Source organism: Vombatus ursinus, unplaced genomic scaffold (genome assembly GCF_900497805.2).
Source record: "Vombatus ursinus unplaced genomic scaffold, bare-nosed wombat genome assembly UNPS02014768.1, whole genome shotgun sequence".
Taxonomy (NCBI): Eukaryota; Metazoa; Chordata; class Mammalia; order Diprotodontia; family Vombatidae; genus Vombatus; species Vombatus ursinus.
In genome coordinates this window covers 13,247,274-13,261,427 of record NW_020954546.1, presented here as the reverse complement: position 1 = coordinate 13,261,427, position 14,154 = coordinate 13,247,274, and positions in this window count along the sequence as shown.

The following is a 14,154-nucleotide window of genomic DNA, read 5'->3' as shown; positions in this document are numbered from 1 at the left end:
CCAGAGGATTTTGAGAAAGGCCTGGGAGCTGCTTCTTAGGGACGTTATAGAAAGAATTATTTTTCAGGTACAGGTGGGACCAGAAAACCAGTGAGATCACTTCCAGCTCTGAGTTCAGTGATGGCCAATGAGAGGTGGTGTTGCAAGGGGGCAGAGGATCACAGCACGGACGGAGAGCTGGCCTTAGAGGAGGTTCAAGTCCTGACACATACTGGCTGTGTGGTCTCAAAGTAAGTCACTTAATTTCTTAATTGCCCTGGGCAGTTTCCCAAGACTATATGCAGAGGTCGTGTCCGTCTGAATAGGTAGATGATAATAATAGCTGGTATTTGTATTTTTGTTCACTTGTGTCTGACTCTTTGTGACCCCATGCACCACACTGTCCTTGGAGTTTTCTTGGCAAAGATACTGGAGTGGTTTGCCATTTCCTTCTCCAGTGGATTAAGGCAAACAGAGGTTAAGTGACTTGTCCAGGGTAACACATCTAGTAAGTGTCTAAGGTTGGATCTGAACTCAGGTCTTCCTGACTTCAGACCCAGCACTCTATACCACCTAGCCACCACAGTATTTATATACCTAAGGCATTCAAAGCACTTTATGCATATTATCTCTTTTTAGCCTCCCAGAAACCTTGGGAGGTAGCCACTATTTTTATTCCCTTTTTCATAGATGAGATAACTGAGGCCTAGATGAGTTAAGTGAGTTGGTCAGGTTCACATAACAGGCAGGACTTGAGCTCAGGTCTTCCTGATAAAGGCAGGGGACTCCTTCACCAGGAACTCTCTGTGACAGTGAAATCACAGATCACATTTTTTTTTAAAAAGAGAAAAACATGAAAAGGGAAAAGAATCAACTTGTGTGACATCAGAGTCATAGAATGTAATTTGAAGGAATCTCCCAGTGCCCTCACGGAAAGGAGGAAATGGGCTGAGAGAGAAAACTTACTCAGGCCACACGGTTATCGCTACTCATCGGAAGAACAAATTAGAACCCAGGTATCCTGATTCCCAGTCTAATACTCTTTCCACTGGGCTATACTGCCTCACTGTCACCCATGGGACACAAGGAGTTGGGGTGTAAATCATCCAAGCTGACATTTCTCTATGTCATATACATCAACCAACACCAGAGGGCGCTGTGGGCATCAGCCAAGCCAAACTACCTATTCTTTCCTGGGAGGAGGTATTAGAGCTAAGTCAGGGCACCTGTCTTTTATCCCCTCCCTCCCACCCCCTGTAGAGCTGCTCTAGCAGCATCCCCTTGCAGGCACCTTCAATCTCCCCTCCTTCATTGGCTCCTTCCCTTCTATCTACAGCCATACTCAGGTTTTCCCACACCTTCCCTTCACTCATCATGTCAGCCAGTTCTAACTTGTGTCCTTCTACCAAGTGTCTTGAAAAAGTTCTGTCCATGCTCCCATCCATTTTCTACTTTTAGATTCCTACCCATCTTTTAAAAATTCTTAAAAAAAACCCATTCTTAATCTTTTCTTCTTTCTTTCTTTCTTTCTTTCTTTCTTTCTTTCTTTCTTTCTTTCTTTCTTTCTTTCTTTCTTTCTTTCTTTCATCTTCCTGATCCCAGGCCCAGCACTCTATCCACTGTATCACCTAACTGCCCTAATTAACCTAACTGTGCTAAGTAGGGGCAGCTAGGAGCCTCAGTGGAGTCAGGAAGACCTGCAAAGTGAGCTGGAGAAGGAAATGGCAAACACTCTAGGATCTCTGCCAAGCAAATCCCAAAAAGGACGGGGGAGAAGCACAAAGAGTAGGACACAATTGAAAAATGACTAAAAAAATTTTCTAAATGCTAAGGATTCAAAGGCAAATGTGGAATGGTCCTCAAGGATCTTACATCCTATTGAAAGAAACAAATATAATAAAAACGTATACAGAATACAACAACAATAATAACTAAAAAATTTATACAGCATCTACTGTGTGCCAGGCACTATGCTAAGCGCTTTATAATTATCTCATTTGATCCTCACAAAAGCCCCGATGCTATTATTATTCCCATCTTACAGATGAGGAAACTGAGGCAAATAGGATTAAGTAACTTGCCCAGGGTCACACAGATAATAAGTGTCTAAGACCGGATTTGAACCCAGGTCTTCCTGACACCAGGCTTGATGCTCTATCTACTACACCACCTAGGTACTTTAAAATACAAGGTAATTTAGGGAGGAGAGCATGAGCAGTTGGGAGGCTAAGGAAAGATGACATGAAGAAGGTGGTGCTTGAGCTGAGCCTTGAAGATCATATGAGGCAGAAGTGAGGAGGGAGTGCCTTCCAGCCATGGAGGCCAGCCAGTGTAAAGGCGCCAAGATGGGAGATAGAAGAGTGCCTTGTGAGAAAGACGCTGCCCTTTGACATTGGGCCCATGGTATTATGGGAAAGTGAATCCTTTCGTATTGGGCATGTCCACTATGCCAGTATTTTAAGAAGGGGAAAACCAACACTCTTTGCCCACTTCAGTCAGCTCTGGATGAGCCAATTGTGATTATCCATTGCAAATTTCTGATCCCAAACTGTCTTCCCCTTCCACTCAGTGTGCTTTGGGACCATCGTACCCAGAGGAAGGCAGGGAAATTAAAGCTCATTTGAATGTCAGCCTGAGCCAAGCATCACTGCAGACATCAGTGTGCTGGCGGGAAGAAACCCCGCAACAGAAAAAGAGAAATGGCGCTTGGGTTATCTGCTGTTTTGAATTATCCATGCCTTTGCTTCTTCTAGTTGTATCCATTAGCGCAGATGTTGGAAAATTTTCTGGACACTGTGTAATCACCCAATAGCTATCAGATGAGGACGATGACACACTCTGTCCAGCTGGTTGACCTCCGACTCCCACTCTAGTTGCCCCTTGAGGCCCTTACTTTCTGTGAAGCAATCCCTCAGTCCGTTCAGAGCCACCTTTGACAATGGCTGGCTTACAAGCCCCTCCTTGTCTTTGCCCAGTGGGTTTTTCCATCCTCCTGGGACCCTTCAGCTGCTCTTCATCCTTCCTGTAGCTGGAGGAAGGCCGTCCTGGCATCCACGTCCAAGGCAATGACTCTCGCCTCTCTCCCTTGGGTTATTCATTAATGCAATGGAGTGTGTGGCTCGGTCTCCCAGCCTTGTCCTGACACTGCTGACTGTGGCCCTCCAGCCAGCTTTCAGAGCCTGGGACACTGCTCCTCAGAGCTCAGGCCAACCTAAGCCAAGTGCTCCAGAACAGCTTCCTGGGAGGCTGAGTCTGGGGTTTCCCTTGGACATTCAATGCCAAGACTCCCACTGCCCCTGGCCTAGCTCAGAGGGCTGAACTGGGCAAGTGCCAAAAGGACAGTGATGCCAGCGTGCCCCTGGGCCAGTGGTCTCCAAACTTTCTATAATGTCTCTTCCACTTCATACATACAAACAACTGCCATATACCTATATTTTCCTTTCCTTTTCCTTTCTTTTCTTTTTTTCTCTTTTTCCTCCCCTCCTCTTCCCTCTCCTCTCCTTTTTTCTCCCCTCCTTTCCTCTTCCCTTCTATTCTTCTCTCCTCTCAGTTTTTGTATCTCACCCAAGCTTAAAGTATAGTGGCCAATTGCAGCCTCAATCCACCATTGACCAACTTAGAAGCTTTGACCTGCTGCTTTTCTGGCCTGAGATGGTTGGCCCCTTTTTCAGCAGCTGAGGGCTCACCATTTTGGTGCTGAAATCGGCATGGACACCTGGTTGGATTGATCCCCACTACAGCTCAAAACTCCAGAGCTCAAGTAATCCACCAACCTCAGCCTCTTTGGTATCAGGGATTATGGATATGCACCACTATACCTGGCCCCTATATTTTTCAGAAGGAAGGAAAGAAAAAAGAAAGAAGAAAAGAAGAAAGAAGGAAGAGAGGGAGGGAAAGAAGGAAGGAAATGAGTATTTATTAAGTGCTTACTATGTGCCATACACTCTGCTAACCACTTTAGAAATATTATCAACTTGATCCTAACAATAGTCCTGTGAGGTAGGTTATATTATTATGCCTATTTTATAGTTGAGGTGACTGGGATGAAAGGAGATTAAGTGACTTGCCCAAGGTCACACAGTTAGTAAGTGGCTGAGGCTAGATTTGAACTCAAGTCTTCCTGACTGCAGGTTTAGCGTTCTGTGCCACCAGCTGCCTCTTAAATTGCGTCATAAAGCAATTTATGCAAACAACTTCTTAGCATATATTTTAATAAAATAAAATTCAAAATGTATTACCATTCCTATATCAAGACACACCTTAAATAAAAAATAAAAACAATGTGATATATTTATTTATTGTTGATAAAAATCTTTAGAATTTAATACTTATTAAATAATAATTTTAATCGTATGATGGGTGAGCTTGTTTTGTTTTGGGTTTTTTTGGTATAGTTTCTCAAAATGTGCCATTGATGATATTGCTGCTTAAGATTCTTTTTTTAGCCACTGGTGTAAATCAGTATTTTGTTTACAGCTATGGCAGAAAAAAAGAAAAAAAAAAGAAAAGGACACAAATGAGATGGTACAACATGAATTCCATGAAGTGGTCTTATTTGAATTTGCCTTGCATGTTTCAATTGGGCTGGAACCAATTACCATATAACTTTGAATAGTGTAAATTTAAATACACATAACCACTTCAGAGGATTCACTATTGGCATTCATCAGGACCTAGTTGTAATTTGTATTGCTTTGTTGGATCAGTCAGAGAATTCTGTATTCACTGGTAGCCAAAACATTATAATATTTTCAGGTTCAAATGTTTGATTCAGCATACTATCACAGTACAAGTCTATTAACCATTCTTGTTCAGATGAAATAAGATCAAAGGTATGAGACTTGTCCATGACAAATGGGTTCCTTACACATTTATATATTAAAATGTGTTTTTTTAAATGAAATAAGAATTGCTTCAATTGACTGATTAAATGATTAATAAATATTACTTAACTCTCTTACATTTCATTTTCAGAGAAGGTAATTTTTCAAACATATCAATTACATTATTTTGCAAATTTGTTATCCATATCCCTAACTTTTTTATAAATGTAGACACTTCATCTTTCTGGATCATGGTATAGGTTTAAGGATCTTGTGTTGATTTATCTAGAATTTTTTTCAAAAACATTTAAAATTCAGGAAGAGATTTTTGTTATAAAATGAGTTGTTGCTCTTATTATTACTAAGAAAAATGCAATTTCTTCTTTTTACTCAGATAGTCTTCAAATTATTTGGGCACAAGAAAGTCGATATATTTTAGAATAATATGGAAGTTCCCTGTGCTCTTCCTTTATACTGTTACTTAATTTTGCAAAGACCCTTCCTTTTAATGAACTGTTTGTATGTGTCCGTGTATACAGATGATTACTTTTGTATCAGTTTGAGAAATGATGTAGCTCTTAATTCATTCCTCAACACCAGTGATTACCCTTTAAAACCAAACTTCATTTTAAACTAAGGATTGCAGACCTCTGTATTATCCTACTATCAATTGGGCTACATTAGAATCTAATACAAATTTCCCACAGCATATACTTTTCATTTTTTTAAGAAAATCTGTCAATTATATTGACTTTTTCCTAGAAGTGATATTGCCATCGGCCAGTGTTTTGCAAAGGAAAAATCTTCCTTAACATTCTTTTCAATAATATTTTATACTGTTCATATGGAATCAAATGGTTATCTTTTTTAAATTTTTTGTTTATTTTTTATTTTTTCAAATGATTATCTTTAACTGTATCTGTTGTTTCAACTACTTGCAATGCAAAATAGGAAGATTTTAATTTCTCAATTAGTCGATCACTAAGGTCTTCAGACGTATAGGTGATTTTCTTATTCACCATATTAACTTCAAGTGGAAACATTCAATGCTGCTGTGCATATGATTTGTCAAATATTATTTTGACTGCATCATTAGCTTCAGGTAACATGAACTTTTGTCTTATGAAATGAGACCTTTTGCCCTCAACTAGGTAAGCAATCTTTTTTATGTCATAAACATGGTTTTAAGCAGTTTTTTTTAGTGGTTTTCTTGGCTTCCTTTAAAGCATCTCATTCTCTCTGGAAAAGTTCTCATGTCTTCCCAATATATTCTGTATTTCTGTATTCTGCTCCTCAACTTGTCTCTGTGGTCTTTTCTTGTGGTCTTTTCTGTGACTTTCAGCTGTTCTGGTGATATCATCCAAAGGAAAGTATGGCTAAGGATTATGAAGTCTTGGGGAATCTACCCTGTACCCCCTTCAACAATCAGGGCAGGGGTTATTAGCCTCCAGTCCATGGCCAGAGTTCAGGGAATCCATGAATTTGGATGGAAAAAAATTACACCTTTATTTTCACTAACCTTTGGTTTCCTTTATAATTCTAAATGTTTTATTTTATTCATTTAAAAACATTATTCTGAGAAGTGGTTTATAGGTTTCACCAGACTGCTGCCAAAGGGGTTCAGGACACACATAAAAGCTTGAGAATCTCTTTTCTTAGGGGGACAGGTGATATTTTCACCACAACTGGTGAGTGCTGGTCAAGGTTTCCAAAGAGAGAGGCACATTTAGGGAATGAACAACTGACTTAGAAAATAATATCTGAAAATGGGATTTAGATTTCCAGGCTTCAGTTTAAAAAAGAGGAATGATGTTCTCTGGACCAGGGATGATGTGTACCTATAAGAGTTGGTAAAACCCATTTTCCTGGAATCTGATCAAGAGGACTTTAAAGTGAATAAAGGAAAGGGAGAAAATGGCCAATGGAGGGACCAAACTTGGTGCCATGAAGAACAGTGGTATGCCAGTGGGAAAGAAGACTAGGAATTCTATTCAGTTGCCAGGTCTTGAAGACTCTACCTCCCCAACATTTCTCACACATGTCCCCTTCTCTCCACTCATGCAGCCTACCCCAGATCAGACCCTTGTCCCCTCTCCCTTGAACTGCTACTAGACTTCTAAGTGGTCTCTCTGTCTCCAGTCATTCTGTTCTTCAATTCATCCTTCGCTCAGCTACCAGGTTGATATTCCTAAAGTATTGGTCTAACGAAGTCACTCCCCTGCTCAGTAAACTCTAGTGCTGCCTATTGACTCTAAGACCCACTACAAACTCCTTTGTAGAATAAAGGCAGCACTTAACACAATGCTTGGCACATAATAATAATAATTTTTAAAAAGCTTATTGACTGACATATAAAGAACTTCACAACCTATCTCTAACCTCCCTTTCTAACCAATCCATTACTCCTCTTCACTCATTCTAGAGTTCAAACACACTGACCTTCTGGCTATTTCTCCCACATGACACTCCAGTCAGCTCCCAGCTCCATGCCTTTGCATAGGCTGTCCCTACCCAACCCTGGAATGCACTCTCTCCTCTCTTCTGATTTGGAATCCCTGGATTCTTCTAAAGTTCAGCTCAAGTGGCATGTACATGAGACCTTTCTCCATCCCCTCTTCCAGTTTTTTCATCTTCCTCACCCCAGTGTTATGTGTATATCTATTTTGTGTTTATACTTACATAATGGGGTTTAACTGCATGCCCGATTCATCCAAGATTGATCCACATGGTACCTTAGATCTACATCTATGTGACTGGGGAAAGTCTTTATCACACGGAACATCATTTTCCTCGTCTGTAAAATGAAGATGAGAATACACACTACCTACCTCACAAAATTGTCAGGACAATAGCACTTTGCAAACATTTTAAGTGCTATAGAAATGTATGCTATTAATATTTTCATTAATAATAAAGAAAAGTTAAAATAAATAGTACTAAATTCAATTTTTTTTTGTTATTGTGAATGTCAGTGCATGAGGAGGGGGTGGGGGAACAAGTTTGATTAGAAGAATATAAGAAGGTAAATGGAGAGCTCTGTGGAGATTTTGAAGGGGACTCTGGACACTTTCAAGAAGCTTATGATGCTGGCTCTTGATTGTGTCTAATTTCACTTCAAACTGTCTGGCTTTTCTTTTCCTTGAGATAGGTGCATCACTAGCACACCACTCCCTCATCAGTCGTGATTTGGTCCTTTCTCGGCTCAAAAATGTAATAAAGGAGAAGGGGAGGCAAGGGAAAAAGAAAGATTTTCCTGAGGTAAGATGACAAATGTTGGAAGAGAGACCAGAAGGGGAAAGGGAGTTAAAGAGGATGTGTGTATCCATGTGAGTAATTTCCTGATGTGGAATTAACTGAGCTGGGAGCAGTGAAAGACAGTCACAGGAGTGAGAACAGCATGTATGTGATCTCTCAGAGGGGGAAGAAAGGAGGCGGTGGGAAAGAGCGAGGAGCTGTCTAACTTATTGGCAATTCCCCACTGCCGCCTTTCTTCCTCCTCAGAGGGATTACACACATTCTGTTCTCACTCCTTTGACCCTCACTTTCATGGCTCACAGCTCAGTTAATTCCACATCAGGCAATTACTCTCATGTACACATACATCCCTTTCTCCTTCTTTCCTCCCTTTCCCTCTCCCCTCCTTTCTCTCTGTCTCTGTGTGTGTGTGTGTGTGTGTGTGTGTGTGTGGCTCCCCTCCCTGCTTCTCTACCACGATAGTACTGTCTCTCTCTGTCTCTGTCTCTCTCTTTCTCCCTTCTCTCTCCTGTTTCTCTCCTCTCTTTCTTGGTCTCTCTCTGTCTCTTTATCTTTGTCTCTCTTTGTTTGCCTCCTCTCCTTGTCTCTGTCTGACTCTGTCCATCTTTCTCTGTCCCTTCTGTCTCTGTCTGTCTCTGTCTCTCTCTCTGTCTCTCTTTCTGTCTCTCTCTGTCTCTCTGTCTGTCTCTCTCCTTGTCTTTCTCTGTCCCTTCTGTCCCTTCTGCCTGTCTCTCTCTGTGTCTCTATGTGTCTCTCTCTCTGCTGCTTGGGTGTCATGCAGAGAAAGCTGAAACATGCTTTGGAGATGGATCAGAGAGAAGAAACTTCAAAGACCATTCAGCCCACCCCTTTCAGTTTACAGATAGAGAAACTGAGGAGCCGAGGAGTTAAATGACTTGACCAACATCTCACAGGTGGTAAAGCACCACAGGTATGACTTGCAGCCAGATCCTCTCATTCTAAAACCAAACACTGGTGAGTGAAGGGGGCAAAGAGCTGCTTGTAAGTGACATTTGTAAATCACAGAAGTTTTCTAGCCCAACTGCCTCATTTCACAGAAGGGAAAGCTGAGGCCCGGAAGGGGAGATGACTCTGCCAAGGTCACACAGCCAGTTAATATCAGAGCCAGCACTACAAGTGAGCCGTGCCTCTTTCTGTGTGCTCTGCTGTCTATGCTGTTAAACAAAAGAACAAAGAAGGTGATTATTGCCGACTCTCCTGCCTACTTTGTGCACAGGCCTGTGTGTATGGAGAGACAAAGATGAAGTCCAGGGATGTGTTGTTAGATGTTTAATAACCGGCTCTCCAGGGGGAAAATGTTTCTACCATACATGCTTACACTTAACCTGACTTATCAACATTTTCTCCTTAATTTTCTTAAAGCTAGGCAATCAATGAAACAATAAGCCAATCCCTGATTTGTAACATTTGCCAGTTTCCAAGGTGTAAATACTCACTCTGAAAATTTAACAATAGGCTCTTGAGAGCTGGTGTGCACTACCTTGTGCTGGTCTGTGCTGGCTCCTGTACCCTCATAATAGATGCTCAGCCCTCCTCAAGTACCCACAACCCTCAAGGAGAAGCCAATTCTATGAAGAATTTGATCAGCAGGACCCAGGGCCCCTTTTATGAATGATGCACCTTGTCGAGGTAGGTGGGCATCTAGGTCTAGGAGCTCATACGGTGGCTGACCTTCTCTGTCCACCCTGGGCCAAGAGCCCAGAGTATAGAATCTCACCTTGAATCACCCCATGGTCACACTCCCTCACATCTTGCAGTCTAGCTGGCTCTGGTTTTAAACCATTACATAATCAGTGAAAGGAGTTTAGAGTAGTGGCAGACTAAGACAGGCAAGCTAGGTGGCATAGAGGATAGAGCACTGGCTCTGGAGTCAGGAAGACCTGAGTTCAAATCAGGCTCAGACACTTACTATCTGCGTGGCCTAGTCAAGTCACTTAACCCTGTGTGCCTCAGTTTCTTCATCTGTAAAATGAGCTGGAGAAGGAAATGGCAAACCACTCCAGTACCTCTGCCAAGAAAACCTCAAATGTGGTCATGAAGAGTTGGACATGACTGAAAGGACAGAACAACAAAAATGGAGCAGAGATGGGCTGGAGCCAGCCTGAATGGGCTCTGAGTTGATTGTTAAATTTTCATTGTGAGCTTTTACACTTTATAACTAGGCAAACATTATAAATAAGGGCTTGATTTATTGTTTTATGGATTGTCTTGACTTAAGAAAGTGAAGAGAAAATGTTGATCCCTCAGATTCAGTTTAAAAGTGTGTCATGGGTACATTTTCTCCCCAAAGAGCCAGTTGTTAAACATTTACCAGCATACCACAGTGGTGGATGAGAGGGAGACAGTGTGTAAACAACTGTTTGCATGTGACATTTGTAAGTCATAGAACATTAGCTCTACAAGGAACATTTTGTGCCCCTGACTCTACTGTTCAGCCCGCATTTCAAATAGACATTTCATTTTGTTTTTCCATCCCCCCCCAAACTTTGCAAAGCACTTTCATATCCATCATGTCATTTGAGCCTTGTAGCACCCCCTGTGAAGTAGGCAGGGGAGTTATTATCACCCGCATTTTGCAGATGAGGAAACAAGACTCGTAGTGAGTTCCCCAGGGTGTACAGATAGTTGACAGCACAAGGCGGTGGAGCCTTGGTCACTGAGCCAGAAGATCTGGGTTTCAGTCTTGACTCTACCACTAACTCATGGATGGACCTTAGGGGTCGCTTATGCTCTCTGGGACTCAGTTTCCTTTTTGGAAAAATGAAGAAAGGTCAGACAACGTGATCCCTGAGGCCCCCTCTAGAGCCTGTGAATCTAGTGACACCAGCTGGGATGAGGGCTCTGGTTTCCCAATTCCCAAACGCACTGGTCTTGTCACAGCCTCATCTTGTCCAAACTGTTTTATTTCATTAAAAAAAAAGTTTCCTAGCTGGATCCCTTTCCATGTCATGGCGCTCCATTTCACAATCAAATGGCTGCATGCTGTTTACAAGGGGGGATTGTTTATATTTTGACTGTCTCTCACTTTGTTTTGTAAGACCCAATTCCATGTTTTCCAACGTTCAGATGTGTCCTCTGCTGTCCCTGGGATCTGTCTCCACCGTCCTCCTTCCTGATCCCGGCTGTCTGGCAGCCACCATCGCAGGGAACGTCTGGCTGTTTTCAGACAAGAGCAGGGCCGGAAATCATTAAGCTCACGGAAGGCTCCAGTCTCCTCGGCTGATAGCCCCGAAGGGCATCTCAGCTGTTGTTCTGCTGAGGACACCCAGGCTGCTCCCTCTTTTCTGAGACTCCTATTCCCCGGTGGGTCCAGTTGAACCATATGGCTTCCTCATTCAATAAATCCCAGAGGCCCCCTGTAACTCCCAGGATCAAATGTAAAATCCTTTGTTTGGCTTTTAAAGCCCTTCCTTCCTCTCCAGGGGCAGAAAGCACAGGCTGTCACAGTCAGGATCTGGGTTCAAATTCTGCCTCAGATGCTTAATAACTATGTTACCCTGGGCAAGTCACTTTATTTCTCTATGCCTCAGTTTCCTAATTGGTAAGTGTAGGGGATCAGATGGCTTCTAAGTTTCTTTCTACCTCTCTATGATTCAAGAAGCCAGAGCTGTGGGTCACAGAGCCACAGACACATCTGTGGGCTGGAGTAGTGAGGGAAGGCTTGGATGGATGAGTGACTTAGCCTGTTGGGGTGCCAGTTTCTTCTTCTACAAAACAAAGGGGTTAGACTGGATTTCTAGAATCCCTTCTATGGACAAACCCATGTCCTATGCCTTAGGGGTTAGGCAAACAAGGAAATCAGGAAAGAATATGACATGAGAACAGAAGGATTTAGAGCTGAGCAGAACCAGGAGTCTTTTTGAGGAGGCCCTTGGGCAAAGGGTTCTTGTAGAAGAAAGGTGGGAGGAGGTCAGGTTGGAATGGGTTCAAATCCTGCCTTACTAGCTACCTATGTGACCTTGGGCAAATCTCTCTGGGCCCCAGAAGGATAGGGGTGGGGGGTGGACCAGATAGCCTCTGAAAACCCTTCCTGCTCTAAATCTATTGTTTTGTGGACCTTTTATGAAGGCTAGATGACAAGGGGCCTTGAATGCCAGATCAAGGAGATGAGCCTTTGTCCACACCCAATAGAGAACGCAAGTATTCAGTTAATTAACCGAAGATTCCAGTTGTACCAAGTTAACTAAACTATCCGAGCTGCCTCTTTTGGTTTCCTCCAGAGAAACCAAACAGGAAAGCCCGTGGGACCAGAGAGCCCCGACCTTCCATACTGGTTTCATTTTGCCAAAGGCCACCCAGAAAATCGAGGGAGGCTCGGGGCTGCTGCCTGCTGAAGGCCAGAGAGGAAGCATTTTCACCTGGGCACCTGGAGGGGGGGCTCCCCCAGGAAGCAGGGCTACTGGGTCCTCTTGGCCTGGTTGTTCTTTTGCCTTGTTTTCTCCTCGAAGGACCCTGGGGGGAGGGGAGCGTTTGTTTCCAATTGATTTCAGGAGGGCTGAAGCAAGACCTCTGTTTTTCCAAACGAACACAAGGATGTTCTCAATTAGGGAACTGAGCGTGAAATTCATTCTAAATGGTTCAGTATGTCAGAGTGGACAGAAAGCTGGCTCAGAACATGGCAGCCAGGCTGACCCATTTCTTCACACAGGAGCCGATTCAAGCCTTTCCTCCGAGGGGCCCTGAGGCTGGACTTCCCCCAGGCCCCTCTGCCCGACAATGATCAGCCCCTTAAGGTCTGAGGGGATGGGGCAGGGGTGACTGATGTGCCATGGGGGGAGAAGGACAGTGAATAAATGCCGGTCCCCTCCTCCCCCTAAGCGAGTGAGGATTCTTCCCTCCAGCTCGAACATCTGCAGGAAGCTATTTCACGAGTTCTCTGTAGGGTGTCTGGGCCGAGGGAAGCAGACATGCCAGGGCCCCGGGCCAAGGACCATCTCTTCCAGGAAGCTTGCCCTGATTCTTGCAACCCGTGTGCATCTCTCCTTTTCTGAGCTCCACATAGATCTTAGTACCTGCCTTACAACTCAGCACCTTCACTACAAGTGGTTGTGGGTGCTCTCCTTGTACAAGACCGGAGTCTTCTCTCCCCAACTAGACTGAGGATGTCTCCTTCAGCACTGTCACAAGCTTGGCAGACAGGCAGGCAGTCAATTCAGCACAACATTTTAGGCAGCTAGGTAACTTGATGTAAAGAACTCCGTGTTCAGTAGAGCTAGATTTGAGCTGTAAGACCTCAGGCAAGGCCAACTTCTGCCTGCCTCAGTTTCCTCATCTGTAAAGTGGGGATAATAAGAGTCCCTATCTTCCAAGGTTGGTGTGAGGGTCTTTTGAGACAACATACATGAAGTGCTTTGCAAACCTTAAAAAGTGCCATAGAAAAGCTAGCTCTTTTTACTTATAGCCTCCTTTGTTGCAAGACACTGACCCTATGATTTCTTTAGTATAGGGAACTCCGGGCAGAGAAAATGCCCTCCGCTAATACAGGTCAGCTTCTCTGTAAGTGATAGTCTTAGAATGACCCAGAATATTGAGAAACCCAATGACTCACTTTGAGTGGCACAGCCAGGATGTGTCCAAACTGGGGCTTGGACCTGGGTGTGGGGCCCACTCTCTATTTACTCTGCCATGCTGCCTCCAAGGCAGCTGGGATACAGGGATGAAGACTTGAATAGCCTCTTGTCTTCTGGGATGGGGAAAGCTGGACCCAAGGTGGACAAGGAAGTGTAAGCCACCGAGAGAGTAACTGCTTTCCCTCTATTTACTCTCTACAATTGCTAGAGGGCAAGAGGGTGAATAAAGGAGGGGAGGGGGATCAAGAAAGGCCCTGGTGAGGATGCAACTCCAGAGCTGAGCTTGGAAGGAAGCTGGGAACTCTGTGAGTGGAGGGCATTCCTGGCATGGGAAGTCACCAGGACAAAGGCATGGAGGAGAGAAATGGAATTCTGTCTGCTAGGAACAGTAAGCAGGCCAGTGTAGAAGTAATGGATAAATAGTCACTAAGAAGGTTTGGGCAGGGGCAGCTAGGTGGTACAGTGGATAGAGCACCGGCCCTGGAGTCAGGAGGACCTGAGTTCGA